The 16,353-nt window shown below is 35.7% G+C and overlaps 1 protein-coding gene across 4 annotated transcripts in view; it reads right to left on the reverse strand.

Moving 5' to 3' along the window:
- APBA2 (amyloid beta precursor protein binding family A member 2) overlaps window positions 1–16,353 on the reverse strand; it is an 87,583-nt gene that overhangs the window by 56,230 nt on the left and 15,000 nt on the right. The gene's annotated exons all lie outside the window — the stretch shown is intronic.

Consider the following 16,353-nt stretch of genomic DNA (forward strand, 5'->3'; position numbering starts at 1 on the left):
TGGCAGATATTTCTGTGAATTAACTGGTAATTTCATAGCGTCTTCAAATTTATTTTGAAAAAAATTTGTTCACCTTGTGACAAAAAAAGAGGCTTAAAAGCACCGTATTTGTTAATCACTGAGCACCTGAGTAACTGTGCTTAGTTTTAATTTTGACAACCACATGAAAAATTTGGGATTAATATCAAATACAAATATATGCCTTCAAGAAGCTGTTACCAATACAACAGGCTTTCACTCTCCCAGTTACTTTTCTTTAAAAATACTTTTTACATTAAATACTCTCCCACTGAAACAGTTACTGAAAAATACTTTTTACCAAGAAGTTCGATTTCAGATGTAAGCAGCTTGCTCTGAATTGCGTAGGCAGTATGAGAACATTGCAGAAGTGTTAGTGTAGAAGTAACATATAAGTGCATGAATAATGTCTTTTTACTCATTTAACTGTGAAACATGTTCTTTTGGCATTCATAATTAGGGGCAGAACAGATGGTGAAAGCTTAATATGCCCATTAAAATAAATTATACTGCCAGTGTTTCTTTAGTCTATAAAACTTTGATTGGGCTGGCTATTTCAGATTGGTATTTTTTGTTCTCCTTGGAGTAGTTCCTGTGCATATGATGGAGAATATTTGGATTGCAACTTCAGCAGGAAAAAAAAAAGGGAATTCTGTCCAAGACTAACAACACTTTTAAACGGGAGAACTCTGATTTAATTTTCTCCTACCTCCCTAAGAATCATCATCTTAAGGCCTAGTTGTATTCTCCTTACTCTTTCACTTTCAGTGTGTCAAAGCCTCAGAAACAATGCATGTTTCTCCGTTTCCTTCTTTAAAAGATCAGCAAAAACAACGGTCTATTATATGCAGTATGGAATTGTATCCCTGCAGCTCAGCGTGTAAATTTTGTGATTCACACAAGCATTAACTGTTTGGAGGAAGAACTACTGCTGTTGCTGGCCCCATCTTTTTGTCATCAAACAGAGGACAAGAAAGGCATTTTACTTTTAGTGCGCTCCCACAAGCAGCTAAGAGTCCCAGCTAATCAGATGGCTTAATAGCAGAGAGTGCCAGACTATCTCAGGTTGAGCATTGAGGCTTACCATTCACCTCAGAACGTGTTCGTAGTAGTATTTCCCTTGTGAAGAGAGACATGGTATTACCTGCATTTCTCTTCAGAGTAATCATTACCAACAGAATATGTAACACTCATGGTTACCTGTGAGCAAACTTCATAGCTTCATAGCAACGGAGTTGCCACAATTCAAGATCAATGGGTAAACACTGCAGTAAAGCCAGAGCAGAGATAATGAAGTAAGCAGAACAAAACTATTATTGTGGTATACACTGACTGGAATGTAGTTAAAACACTGTTTGGTCATAGGATTTGAAATGTTCCATTGCCATCATTACTGTTCAGTTGAAACATACTCATAGTATAGAAAGACTTGATGCTCAGGTAAGTTTGTGAAAGACCATTTAGCAAGATAGGGGCTTGGGGCAGCGTTCAAAGCCTCCTGGAGGATAGCTGTTGCTGCTCTTCTCCTCCCCACAATGGACTTCTCTTATCAAAAGTACTCCTTATATTAAGCTAATAGAAGTAATTGACTCCTATTGTTGAGAATGTAATAATCTCCATTCCTGCTGCCCAATAACATTAGAGACTTCAGATGCCTCCAGCTGCCCAGAAAAACTGTATTACAACTCTTAATTCCAGAGTGAAAATTAAAGCATAACTAAATTTAAAAAACTACTGTTGAAAATCTAAGAGAATTTTGTGTTTCACTATGCAGTTTTCTTAAAGCATGCTTATTGGAGAAAAATTTAGTTTGCTTTCAGTCAAGTGTTATCTAGGCAAGTATTTGTCAGCTCTGAAGTACATATGTACTTATTTGTTAAAAAAAAAACCTAATGGATTAAATAAAAATGTATTATTTACAGTATTTTAATTTATAATATTTTGAAATAAATTAACATAAATAATATCAGAATAGGATATTGAAACTGATTCATCTGTATCCAGAGACAGCTTATAAGAATTCAGAGCACTTTTAGGAAATTATTCTGCAAAGAAATCAACAGAGGCAGGGACTGAAAATGGCTTTGAAACCTGAGCCTGTTGGTAGCCTGGTTTGTGGCAGCTGGAAAGCTAGCTTAATGGCCAAGCTCAGCGTTCCCAGAGCAAGTGGACCCAGGGACAGCTAAATTGCAGCGTCTCTTGTTCTGCTGCACGTGAACCAAACAGGGGAAAGAGAGGTGGCTAGAGGAAAGAGATATTGCTGCTATGCTTGATTTATTCTTGATATGCAGAAGAACTGTTTAGTGAAGAAATATGGACAGTTACAGATTAGGACAAAGTTTTTAAAATAGAGTAAAACTGTGAAAGTCCGTGAGTAAAAATATTTCTGTATTAAGGACAACTATTCTAATTACATTTTGACAATTCCTAGCATAAGGTGACTCAGTGGGCTTTTGGACCTCATGTAACATGTCCATGTAAAAAAAAAATAAATTAGTGTTTGCCCATTTTTAAGGAAGGTAAGGTTTATAGATGGTCACCCCAACCCCAAAAAACACCCCAACAGAACCAACATATTGTTCTCTAACTTAACCCAATAGCCAAATGAACATGAGTCCATCACACAACCACTCAACATCCACAGAAAAGTCAGACCAAATCTGCTGCAATAGACTCCGACTAGTAACAACCAACCAGCTCAGACTAAGGATGAATCTGCACAAAAGCAGTGAGGACTTCGCAGTGCAGGCTGTGACCTGGCTGGACACACCTCTCTGGAGCTCAACTGATAAGGTCACAGGAATCAAAGTGAAGGGTACACAAGGGATTCCCTATAGAAGAAAATGCATGTATTAGGATAAGCTGATGTAGACAAGGGATAGGGACTTAGAGGGTATCAACATGCTCCTTTTTTCACAGGGTTTATACAATTAGTAGACTGATTTTTCATGTGTTTGTTGACTGTGTTTTGGCCTCAGGGCACTTCTACTTCTGTATACTTATAAATCCTGTACCTGTAAGATTTGAAAGGTTTTAGTATTACTTACGGTCATCCTTCAGCAGCATTTTCTCATTCTTTGACTGTGTTTTCACACCTCAGCTGAAATTTGTCCAAACAGCTGAGCACAAAATGTACCCAAGAACAGGAAAAACAAAAGTACACAAGTAATTTTCTTCAAATGTATCCTCAGCTTTATAGGAACTTTAAAAAATCAGAAAATTAAACTAGCAGTAAGTTACTTGAAATTACAATACATATATAGGAAGTGGCCTTAAGCAATTTCTATTGCACTGTTCTTCCACAAGTGTAGATTCATTTTAATTTATGTTGGTAATACGTATTGAATCATGCTTGAGTTCCTATAGTAAGATGATCCTCCATAGTATTATTTCACAAATGAAAGAAATGAGTATTCATCCATTGATTCAGAGGCCTAAAGTACTCCCAGAAGTGTCACAAAATGAACATAATGTTCCAAGAGCTGAGTTTTGCTTTCATATCACTGTTTGAGCTGATGGATGTGAAATCTCATGTAGCTAGATAGTAAGCTATTGGCTACAGTCCTAAGGAATGAATAAATTATTTTAAGCTTAGTAGTAATTTATGCTCACAAAATGAATAAGGGCACCATCTGTTCAAGTACAGACAATACCAAAATCTTTTAATTTGTGGTTGAATTGCTCGCTTTTGACATAGATGTGTCACCTGTGAATACTCCTTACATTGAAATCATACGGAAATCAACCTTTTCTGAACAATGGCAAGAAATCTCCTAGGCCTGTAAGCAAGGTAGATGTCACGACCTTAGAAAAGTAATAAATAAAGTTGGAGTAATATCTGAGGGGAAATTTGAGAAAAAGGAAAAATTTTAGTAAAAAAAAATCTGGAAGTTTCAGATAATGTGAAACTATCTCATTTGTTAAGACTTAGAATAAGCAAGGTTTCTCACACCAGGAAACACAGGCACTCTTCTAGGCACAACTTATTTCCTTTCCATGTTTCTAATAAAAGCCTTGAGTAACTTCAGAAGACTGAAGTTCTCATTCCTCTCCCTAGAGATCGTACCTGCAAATTTTAAACAGGTTAAGGCAATGGACATGATATGCATACAGAAGCTGAAAATTTGCAGTAGAATCCAATTACTTACTCTATTTATTTTATAGCTTATCTGCGTATTATCTAAAAGGAATTAATTTGTGCTGCCTTCTAGAGGAAGTGGGATCATTTCCTATACTCTATAAACATTTTTACTAATTCTTACTGGGGAAAGAGACAAGTTAAATTTAAGTTGCCTGTTATCGTATTGGACAAAAGAAATTATTAGTATAATAGAAACTGAGAAGAATGACCTGAAATGGATTTGGTAAAGAGCTATATCACACTTTCTTCTCTTCTGAGAAAGATGGGCAATCAGCACATTCCTCCTTCCTGTGCTGGCATGTATGCTAAGTCACAGAAAATTAACTGAGTTTAGTATGGTTTGCTATCCATATTACAAAGTACTAGACATAGTAGCTGCAGTGGAGAGTCAAATACAAAAGAGTAAGATTTTTCCACATACTAAGAAGTTCATAGTTCAGTTACAAAGTAAAAACCAATAGGCTCTGCAAAGGAGAACATAAAAGACAGTAATATTCTGTCAATCACTGTGAGTACCACTATCAGCACTCCAGTTGCCTCTGGCTTTTTTTTTTTTTTCTTGGAGGGTGGGGGGTAAGTAGTACAATAAAATAAAATTTTCAGAATTAATTTCCAGGAAAAATTATTTCAATTGTTTCATAATACCTCCTATATGCAAAAGCCAGCATGGCTTAATATGCTGACTAGAAAATTTAACAAATAAGTAATAAGGTTCCACCTCTCTAGTTGGTTGTTGAGTCATAAATAAGAGGGGAGGAAGAACTTTAAAGGTTTTCATTTGAACAACCAGATTGTTTTCTTAATTATTATTACTATTATTATTACTACTGTAATGGAAAAGGATGCAGTGCTGACAAAAGAATAGGTGACGTGGTCACACCAGAGATGTGAGAAAATAATCTTTGTAAAAAGATAATAAGAGAAAATAATCTTGAGTGGATATAAGAAGAGAGAAATTGCATTCACTGATGTCAGAGAAAGCATTACAGAAATCAAACATGACTTAATTAGAATTTGTAAAAGAAGTTTACTTATGTGGATATGATACAGGAGAATATACTACATTTAAGAAGGCACATAAAAAGGGATATGCTGTTTGCAGGCATGAATTATAGGTAAAAACATGATGTTGTCTGCAACGACCAAGGAAGGAACAGGAGTACAGATTTTAAAGACTTCTGTTTTAGAGGTATGTTGCTGCGATGTTTCTGTTTCAGGACTATTGAGAAAGGATCTAAAACCTTGAACAGAACACAACATCTGAAATAGAGGTGCAGGTGTAAATTCTTAGTCTGGAGTGAGCAGCTGAATTTGTGTCTAACGTTACTGAGACAAAGGGTAAGAAGCCAGAACAATGAACAGAACCATACAGACTCCTACAGGAAAAGGAAGAGTCCTTGGGATGGTATCTTGAAAAAAATATTTAGGGCCACAGAAAACAATACAGCCATGAAAGACTGACAGGAAAGGGCACAATTTCAAGAACAAAATCATAGTGGCAGTGTCAAGGACTGTTGAGAACAGAGTGATGGTTTTGACCTTTGACCACCAAAGTCTCAAAACAAAACAGCTCTACATATGTCATAAGATGACTGAATTTCAGCCTACCAGCACAAAGAACAGAGAGGAATAGAGCTTGAAGGGAGGGAAGGTTTCTATATCATTAAATTTTTATATATATCTTCTTTAGTACTTACAATGTGCCACTGCAAATGCTGTAACATCTAATTTCTTCCACAAAATGTGTAATAGTGTTTTTCCTACACACAGAAGTACCAAAAGAAATAAAAACAACCCACTTGATTAAATAAAAAGGTGTGTGTTCATTGTAAGATGTTACTGAGATCTATTTCTCTTAACATTGCATTTCTTGGAACAGTATCCATTTCTCAGATCACAATGTCTTACAAAGTTGTATTTGGAACTGAAATAAGAAGCAAAATGACCTGTAAAAGGGTTTTCACCCACTACATTAATGACAACAGAACTTCTATGTTACTGATTCTTTATTTTTGGCGCAAAACTCACAAATCAATCCTTTAATAGTAAAACCACACATAAGCTTATATACAGCTCTACTGAATCAAAACCCCATGTGCTCGTTCCAATACATGCATATTTAAATATATTAATATTAGGTAAAAGTATATGGTAAAATATGGCAATGTGGTTAAAGCGTAAGTATACACATTTGAGGCATAGAGAATGTACATGTTATATATACATTAGTGAGCAAGTGGCTGCGTGGCTACTGACTGGGTTTAAACCATGACAACTACCAAGTATCCTCATCAAACCAATCAGAATCTAATTATGATACAAAAAATAAACTGATGTGATAAAGTGGTTTGGTAGATGAAATTAGGTTGCTTTTATTTGCAATGCTGCTTTCAATCTAAGTTTTCCATACATAGTTCCCTTTTTGATTAGCAGTTGAATACTTTATAGTAAGAATTATGTCTTAATTTGGAATATTTCTTTTTCCCCTCTTTCTTAGGATTTAGACCAGACTCTACAAACATTATCTCTGAAGAACGGTAATGGAAACACTCCAGTTCAGAAAAACACAGCACAAACTGGATAAGATCATGAAGAAACTTCACCTAGAGTAAGTGATATCATTAATATTCCAAGTGCTTTGTGAATAATCATGCAATTACTACCATGTATATTGTTTTATAATGGCATTGGTTAGGGCTACTCCAGTGCGACATAACTGGGCTCTCAGAATCCTAGTTTGGCAACCACTTTTGTGCCTGCTGAAGTACTGCAGGCACTGTAGCACACAGAGCTAAAGGATCAGGGAGCTTCCAGAGCTTACTGCTCTGCTTAGCTGAGTAAGGGTGGGATTTCTCCCAGCCCTGAGTGAGCATGGACAAAGACTAGTGGTCTAATAAGTCTTTTTTAGCACATAGGTGTTGCCTTAACTGACTAGAGGAAGTGACTAAGCAATGACAGGATCTAGTTATAGCCACCATTTCAGTATTGCAGATGTGTTTGACTATGTCTGAGGTGATCTGCAGCAAGACTATATGGCTGAGATAGAAATTCTCACTAATGACCAGAAACCTTTCCCAACTTGTTTTATAGCTCTGTTGAACCCTTTTAAGCTTCTTTTCCACCATCCTCCCACATCATTCCCTTGCTATTCTTGCAATAGAACAGTCCTCAAAAAACTGGTTAAACTGGACTACAAAGGTGTTATATAGGGCAACTACACATACATGAAAATGTTGTTACTTCTGTCTCTTATTACACATTACAGGCAACTTGAGAAGTTAATTCTGAACTTTCTATAATAAAAATAGCTGAGATTATTGCAATAGGAAGTACCAAAAGAAAAGTTCTCTGTATTTCAGTGTGTCTGTCTTATCTCCAAATTTTGTAGTATTGGTCTCCCTCGTGTTCTACAACTGCAATCATGCAAATAAGAGTTTTTAAACAACAGAAATGAGAAATTAAAGTATTCGAAAAAATTTTAGGGGAAGGGGTTTGGTTTTAGACTCAAAACAAATTCTAGTGCTGTTTCTAAAACTGAAATTTGTTTAAAGTTAATATTCTATTTAATTATTTTGCTTTAAGATAGGCAGTCTTTTATAACATACCCAGCAAATTATCTGTTCTGTTATTGAAAGTCTGTGAAAGTTACAGCTAATATAGCACATTTCCTAGAGGCTGTACCCAAGATACTAATGCTTCCTGCAGAAGTAATTTAAATAGGCCTCTGAGGTCAATCACTTCTAATTGATCTTGCTGTAATAACTTCATTCCATAGCACTCTAAACACATTCTCTCTGCTTATTGAGATGCATATTTTGTACAGTAGGATTATACAATCTGAAATTTATACCTCACTGTACATGATTATATTTCTACATTATTTTATTGTAATGTCCTTAAGATCTACAGTAAGAGATCAGTTCATTTTCTCAAGTCCTTTACACAGTGGGGCTTACAAGTACTGCAAAACTTGGCTACGATAAGATTCAGCTCTTGGGATCAATGCCAAAAGGTGGCAGTGAGCTGATGTACCACTGCACCATACTGCAGCAATTTCCTAAATCAAACCCACAGAACCATGTATGCACTCTGAATTAATAAGCAGCATTACAATGAAAACATTTACAAAAACACTGCCAGGTTTCCTTGCAAATCTGACCTGCAGAATAACCCTACAGATTTCAGTCAAAGCTTAGCAAGTATGTATTTTAAAGGTCAAGGAGGGAATAACTTATTTTTTTGAATGGGAAGGGCTTATGCTGTACTCTATAATGTTGGCAGAAAAGATCTGTTTATCCTCAAGTTGAGGCATGAAGTTGTAAAGGAACCACCAAAACAGAGAACTAACAGTCCTACCAATAGGAGGCTAACAGAGGGTAAACAGAGACTACCATGTTGCACAAAGGACATTCTCCTCAAAGGCTTAAAAAAACTGTGCCTAGTGGGTAGTAAGGATAATGACTATGTGGGATTTTTTCCTTGGCAGTGGGGGAATAATCTTCAGAGCTTTTACAGCAGTCCTGAGTGACCTAGAACTCCTACAACAAATATATAACTCAAGTTGACAATTATTAATAAGTTATGAGTGTATTACTGTGAGTAATTTGGGAAGCAGAGGGCTTCAGGGAAAGATAACTTCTTGCTTAGTTACTCTATGGAAAGAACAGATATTTTATTTCTGATCAGTTAGTCCACTGGAGTTTATAGATTGATCACCATTAAAAAAGTATACTTTTAAGACCTTATAAACTACAGGAGTCCTGGAATATTCTCATACCCCTCCTAAATAAACAAATAAACAACAACAACAACAAAAAAAAAAACCAAAAAAAAAATCTGTTTCCCTATTCCAATTAATTTTGAAGTACTTATATGTTTTCAGGAGATCTGTCTTAGGGCAGTATGTGGTTTTTTTTCTCAAACGAATTATCAAGAGAACTAAATAAAATTTCTCTTGATAGAATTCTGGTTGGTACTACATAAATTACATTGATCATGTAAAGAGCTAAATGCCTTAAGTACTGTCATGTTATCTTCAAGAAAGTATTTAATGATGTCTCCAGTAAGCAGAGATATGTACTCTTCCTTATAAACTAGACAGGCTCTACCCTAATTATATGTAGGCTGGGGATAATGCACATAACGCAATGTGAAGACATCCTTTAACCCTCTGTCCAGTTACAGAATTTTAAATGATGCTTCCTCTGTAGTCCAAAGCTACATTATAAATTGCACATTAATTATTCTTCCTTACAATGCTCTGTGTTTTTGGCAGTGACTAAAACCTCCCTTAGTGTAATTCTCTATGAACCACTAAAATCATATGCTAGCAAATTACTTGTCCATGTACATATACAATCTACATTATAAAAACATATGTTTGACAGTGCTGATATATTTAGTTTTACTTGACATGAAATGTTTTATGCCAGCTTAAATTCAAAGGATTTTTTTCTTCAAGAAAGAGCTGAAGTCTTGTAATTATTACCTTAAAACTCTGTTCAGCTCCTTTATGTAAAACCAGACAGATTTCATTCAGTTACTCAGATCTGGGGCATGAACAGACTTCTTGCTTGTGCCAGCAGTTTAACATCAACTTGTTTCTCTGATTTCTGAAGAAACTGTTTGGAGAAACTCAGAATACCAGACTGGCTTAATTTATATGCTATATGCAAATACACGATGATTTCAATGAAGTACTGCACTCCAAGGTCCCAGATGCTAAATAAAACAGAATATCAACATTTTGCTTGTGGAAAATTGAAGTATTCTCTGATAGGTTTTGGGGTTTGGTGGTGGTTTGGTTTTTTTTTTGGTTGATTGTTGGGGTTTGGTTTTTTTTGTTGTTGTTTTTTGTTGTTTTTTTTTAATTAAGAAAAAAATGATAAAATGTTCAGATAAGAGAAAGTGAAAATATTTTTGCAGCAGTGCTGGGGTGATTAATTAACCATTATGTGTACAGTGCTGTGAAGATGAAGAACCCCTAGTCTAATCATCACCATATGCTTTCATCCGTTTTGTTAGCTGTAGCATGGAGAATAAAATTAACAGACTGTACAATACCAGAGCACTCAGGACTTCAGCAAAAACAACATTTAAAATCCGAAAAGTAAAATAAGACCCCTAAAAAAAAAGCTACAGATACATAACATAGTTCCTAGAAAGGGTTTGTCTTTATCCCACCATATCTTCCTTGGTGATGAAGACTAATTTTCTCCACATTATCACTGAAATTCCTGGACTTAATTTGAATTTACAGTGAATGAGTATATAGCTCATTCATTAAGTCCCGTTGTAGTTTCTAACCCTAACCCTTCCCATACGTCATGCAAATGTCAGTAAGTAAATGATCCCTTTGTACATTATGTGGAAAATAGATATTAAACTGTAAAATCTCAAATACATGTAATTCTGTCCATTCTAAGTAGCTCTGAATTACATCATCACTTGTTTTGTAGCCTATTAGGATTATGATGAGATGTCTCTCAAAATCCCTTCCAAAATGTTCCTATTAGCCTCTAATCCATATTACTGTAGTCACTGCAGATTTTAAACAGCTAGGCAAAGATAATTCTATTTCATCAGTTCAATTTCAAACCATAATGACAAGAGCTATCTATTCTTGCTTATTTCCATTCTTCTCTTCTGCTCCGACTGCAAACCAAAAAATATCACTGTAAACTGTGAAGCAGCAGCCTTCAGAACAAACAATGTCTGCAAAAAAGGACTAAAGCACCTTCTTAAAAGTAAATATTAGTGCTTCAGTCATGAAAAAGCCCAATCCTGTAAAACCTTAATTGTGTGATAGTTTCACTGTTACTATACAAGCAGTAAAACTGAAGGCTCCGAAATAGCTTTCAGGGCTGAGGATTAGCAACTGAACTAGGGCCTAATCTATCAAACCCAGTAATTTCTATTCTGGAATTGTTAGTTGCCATCCTGAGAAATCTTTTCTTTGCATCCAGAAACACAATTATTTTCTATGCTGTCCATAGGAAATCACTCCATGTCACTAGTTACAAACAGTAAATGGAACACTGGCAAAAATCCACTATGTTATACCCCAGACTACTCCTGTTTACACTTCATGCAGCATAAAAATGTTGATGCCTTATCACTCTTGTGCAGGTCTGCAGATCTGCATCAGCTTTGATTATGCTGCATGACAAATGAGAACGCTTTTTCCAATTCTCAACCAGCCTAATAGACTACAACTATACTCTTGCAAAACTGCAGCCTCTAGGCAGCTTATCTTTGTTTGTTCAGGACAAACCTCATCTAATCGAGATTTTCTTTTTCCCCCTGTACTTTTTCACCTTTCATTTAAGCTCAAGTGACTTTAAGTCTTTTTCTCAAAATTCTTTAGCAGTGAAATCCTGACATGATGCAGAGGAATTAGCTGAATAACCCAGTGAAGACACTTGTTAGCATGACAGCTATTTTATTTACATGGAGCACTAAGGTCTAGGTGAATTTAAGGAAGCAGTCTGAGAGAATCTGATTGAAGAAAGACAAAAATGGTGCATATGTATAAAGCAGCATATCAGGAACAACCAAGTCAGATAACTATGTAACATATTTGCAACAGCTCAATTAAGGAATTAATGGGTTTTGTGGCATTAGAAAGCAAGGATGACTAAAGAGAAAATAATAGGACACAAAAAGATAAATACAATATTAAAAACCAGTAGGGCAAAGTACCAATGTGGAAACCAAATAGAAAAAATATATTCCAAAATACAAGCACACACTGCAGACATCTAACGCCTATCTTACTGTAAGATCAAAGCGTACATTACCAGTGTTTTTAAAATAAAAATACAGTAAACGAAAGGTAGTCAGAATACTGGGAAGAAAAAGATGGTAGCTGTTGTCCACTTTTAAACATTAATGATAATCAAAATGTTCCCATTCCAAAGCAATATGTGCAGTTTATTTAAGGTAAAGGGAGATGCAAAGTCATGCGGGAGATTCTATAGCACTCATCTCTCAGAAAAGAACTAAAGGACTCTTTCCATGTAAATGTAAAGCTGCTTCCTTAACAAACATACTAAATGCTGTAGCATTTATAGGTAGTCTGAATCCACTGATCAACACAGTAAATCCTAACTGGTGGAATAATGACAAAAGAAAAGCTCAATGTGCACACTGCTCTGTAAATCAATACCCACTATGACATTTCATCCCTCCTGAGATTACATGGGGCATGCCCAGAGCCTCTTCCTTTTCCAAGCACTGCTCACCTGGATAAGGTTTCAGTTTAACCCTAAATCACTGAAATCCTAAATAATTTGATACACTGCTTTTTATAACTTTCTTGATATCACTTCTTGCACAGGTAGGAAATTTAAAGAATAGTCCTGACTAAAGATGGTGTCAGTGAAAATGAATTACAGAACTGGGTGAAAAACTTGGGTTTTTTCAGACATGATCTCTGCTAGATCTACAGTGTCTGACAGAGGTTTTTAGAATTAACTAATGTCCCTGTCCATGCCTCATCCTGAAGCTAACAGCCAATCCTAACCAGTGCTGTCCTTAACACAACTGTACATCTTTGCCACAGACATCAATTAAGGATGACATACTTCACATCAGGCTATATATGGCCCTGTGACACTGCACAAGAATTCATTGGGAACACTGAAAGGTCTGATATTTTTCATTTTAAATTGTTTGAAATAAAACCTAAAACAAGTTTTAATGCAGAGCAGCCATGTTTTCACAAATATGACTGGAGTTATACCTGGGGCCATATTCTTATGTTTATCTAGAATTTGTTTCATAGCTATATATCAGGTGATTATATTAGCTCATTAATATTTCCCTTATGGTATTTTTCTGTAGCATCTTCCCAGGTGGCAAGACCTAATTATTCTTAGATGATCGTTGGATGCAATTGCTCTAAATAGTCACTGACATCAACCATGGTATTATTTCACATGTGCTCAGGTGCAGTTTCTGGGCTCTCTTTCCTCTCTTTTCTAGTGAAGAATAAATTATAAGTTTGTTCTGTTTTAAATCAGAGAGTCGGAAACAGCATAACAAGTTATGACAGGTTACAGCAAAAGTCAGCTCAAGAATTCTTCGATTTCTCCATGCCAAGCCTGAAGATTCCATAAACTCAAATCTTCTATGCCAGTCATAAAAATGTAATTAGCTAAACTAAAAATATTGATGCTATTTACCATGTTCTGTTTCTTAAACTACATTTAAAACTACTAAAATAGATTGTAAAAAGCCATCACTAGTACGTTAATCTTTCACTTCAGCATACATGTGAGCATTCTGTTCAGCATAATCTCTTGTTTCTCACTACCAAATTATAAACAAACTACTAGTTACATTCATGGATGGAATATTAATTTATACAACACCCTACGGGTACTTCTGTATGTAGTTCAAGATGCCTCATGAACAGATCTCATTTATAGTTTTAATAGAACTACAAACCAAAACAGAGTAAATCTATCCAGGAACAGCTGCAACTATATAAAAACTGGAGATACCTGTGTCAGCAGTTTTAGTAAGCATGACTGAGAAATACAAGAAATTAGACATTGCATGGAAGAATGAATTCCTCTTCTAAATGCACAAAATCAAGTACCTTTCCATGCATAGGGTTAGTATTGTGACAAACGCTTCGACTTCTTCAAGGTCAAATTTTATTCTCAGAGTATAGCACTTTATGTGTGTTGTGTAATGGGAAAATTTGCTAGTTGTAGACGGAAGAGGGTTATTTTTTCCCCAGTTGCTCTGTCATACCTACTGAAGCTTCCCACTACATGCATGAGGATAGCAGATGGATCCAGAGGTTCTGCTTCTGGCTTTACCTGTTTCATCATTCCTTACATGCTACAGGCTTCATCTCACAGCATTTTATGGCTTTCTAGTGCATGAAAATTACCTTTGCGCAGGTGCAGAAATGATACATAACTGTTTGTCTCTTCCATAGTCTTCTTTCTGGTTTCTCTGCATTTTTCTAGTCTTTGAATGTCAGACAAGACAGTATTATTTTTTAATACGGGGGAAGGAAATTCCATGAAATATTAATAATCTTGTGCCACTTGGCAGTACCAAAATATGGTATTATATTACAAAATTACAGTATAACAGAACATGCATTTCTGATTTAGTAGTACTGAAAACATAATAAAACTTCAAAGGGGAAATTCTGTCCTCTCTGTTTTTCATAGTCCAAAGAAAACTGAATACAGCATGAGCCCTTGGTAAGGCCATTGCAGGGAGGACTGCAGCCGCTCTATAAAATGCTAGACTGCATTCTGGTAGCTTACAGCATCCCAGACTATACTGATCAAATCAAGGCATCTAGGTATTTGACTACAAACTGCTTGAGTTTCAAGCCTTTCAGCAATTCAGAATTGCTGTCATAGTACAGGAAATTCAGCATAGGAAAATGCTTGCCAAGAATAGGATGAAAACCACTGAGAAAGAAACAAGGTTATTTTCAAATTTCTAATATAATATGGTTAATTATTATGAAGCTTTGTCTCATAGGAATTTTAAAAATTTCCTCTCATTCTGAAATCAATCAATGCAGCATACATAAAATAATTTCAAGCTTTAATTAAACAGGCAGTGTACTTTGAAAGTAGAATAAAGATTTAGCTAACTCAGACATTTCAAGCAAGACTCATATTTTGATTTCACTGTCTGTTCTTGCATCTTAATGTTTTAAGCATCCTGCTTTATGAGAAGGTTATCACTTATTGCACGGCAAGTTTCAGCTCCTGTTCTCTCTGGACCTGACAGTTCTGTCCCTGGTATAACCTAACAGGAAATAGCTGAGCCAACGTGAAGCTTAGCAACAAATGGGGGCAGTGAAAAACAGTTACAAGCACTGACTGCTAGACCTATGCAACTGAAGAATATTGCTTAGAAGGGAAATGGCAGAATCTCATCAGTTGACAGCTTAAATCTAGACTATTACAGGGAATAAACTACTTATATAACAAAGCATAGTGCATGGAGCTGCCCCTACAGGAATATGAATAGTTTGCTTGCACAGAGTGTAAGACCTCATAAGCTACTGCAACCAATTTACGGTAACTTATCTTGGGCATCATAAGGCTTTGATGTAAGATTCAATCACATCTTTGTTTACAACCTTTGCCAAAGCTTGGGGTCTCATTAGTTACACAGAGCACAAGTCTGACTTCTTCATTCCAGATGAAGTGTTTATGGAAGGAAGAAGTTTATGCGCTTGTGAGCTTCAGCTGCTGTGCTTTTGGAAGGCTGATAACCAATTGTATCAGTAGAGGGCACAAGAAAACAGCATTCCCCGCCTAACATGCATAAAACTAGAGAGCTTCCAAGGTGACTCCTCAAAAAGCCACTAGGTTAGCATTATCTGTTATCTAAACTGGACCTATCATATATAAAGCTTATATAATAATAGTAGAATAAAAACTATTAGTTCATTTGAGAGAAAATTCACGATATTAATAACTGCAGGATGTTTCCAACATTCAGCTATCTGAAAACCTGAATGTCTGAAGATAAGGATTTATAAATTGCAAATGAAAGAACTAGTCCCTAGTGAGATCAGGCAAATGAACAGCATGTTGGTAGATAATAAATCCTAAAGCACAAATAATCTCCTTAAACCTTCATCTGTGAATCCTAACAGTGAATTTACAAAAATATCCATCCCTTACACTCAATAGAAAATAATTTAAGCAAACAAAGGATGAAAACCAGGGTGGCCAAAATGTTCTTCACTACTGGGCTATTGTATACAGAGGACCTTGGTGGAATTTACTTGATCTAGTTGTACAGAAAAACAGCCCAAAGTCCTACAATTTGCAATGCAAATTTCAGCACATTATTTAATGCCTTTAAAAAAAAATCCAATCAGTTATGGATGGATCATCCACAGAAACCAGTATCTTATAAGTGAAGATGTAGGTGATGTAGAACTCCACAGTAGGTGGAGTTCTACATTTAGGATGTTGTAGTTCCTTTGAACTCTGGTTCTCTGCATGAATGTCAGACAGATCTTTCAGTTCCCCAAAAAAGTATCAAGCACTTACACAAATGTTTAAATCTTCCACCACAGCTGTAGATGCTCTGTACATCAAAGGACCAGGATCTTAGAGTTCTATCAGGAAGAGTTAATTAATAAGGTGCATATTTACAGAAAGCCTGTTCCCAATCCCATTTAAAGATTTATTTCC

The sequence above is a fragment of the Pezoporus wallicus genome, unplaced genomic scaffold (assembly GCF_028554395.1).
Source record: "Pezoporus wallicus isolate ANWC-B61680 ecotype Strahan unplaced genomic scaffold, APGP_CSIRO_Pwel_v1 contig_3952, whole genome shotgun sequence".
In the NCBI taxonomy this organism is placed as follows: Eukaryota; Metazoa; Chordata; class Aves; order Psittaciformes; family Psittacidae; genus Pezoporus; species Pezoporus wallicus.